The sequence below is a fragment of the Montipora foliosa genome, chromosome 7 (assembly GCF_036669935.1).
Source record: "Montipora foliosa isolate CH-2021 chromosome 7, ASM3666993v2, whole genome shotgun sequence".
NCBI classification, from domain to species: Eukaryota; Metazoa; Cnidaria; class Anthozoa; order Scleractinia; family Acroporidae; genus Montipora; species Montipora foliosa.
Window position 1 is genome coordinate 35,627,889 of NC_090875.1, and position 800 is coordinate 35,628,688.

Sequence of the window (800 nt, forward strand, 5' to 3'; positions counted from 1 at the left end):
TGGAATTTGTATATATCTTTACATGTAACCGTTATTGTTGTCAGTTGCCTGATGATTGCTTCATTAGAAGCATGAAACTCCGAGTAGCAATTAAATGTTTTTGAGCTAGTCCGACTCCAGAAATTCATCTTTATATATATATATATATATATATATATATATATATATATATATATATATATATATTAAATCAAGTGGTTTAACAGGATGCATCAGGTGGACCTCAGCGACATAGTCAGGAGCCTGGGACCCGGAGCCTACAATCCCTTATTGGGCCTATGTCACGGCATTTTTACAGACCCATCTATTTTTAGACTACCTTTTCCGCAAAAAAACAAAGGCATTTCCGGTTCGGTTACCTTACCTGAGGCTAGGTTTTTGTGGCAGTGCACTATACACTATGTCACCGTGTTGTAAGAGTGAGTGAGTGTAAGTCTGTGGTGGCAAATAGGCCCGCAGCGCGTGTAAAAATCACGAAAATAAACAGGTCTGTTGGAAGTGTGCTTGAATTTCCACAAATGTGTCACCAAATCGGCAAGAATTTGTGACACTGATGAATGACAAGGCAGCTTCTATTCCTAAAACGATGGAATTACCTGGTGATAATAAGCTAGTCTTGGGGAATGAGTTTTTGACTTTGCAGAAACAATGGTCAACCTTGAGACGATTGTGATCTTTACGTTGAATTCGCACATTTCTTGTCGTACTTTATAACACTTGAAAGAAAAAATAACTAACTAGCAAAAACAAAAACACGGTGTCTTGCCGTCATTTTGTCACACATGTATCTTTTGTTTCTT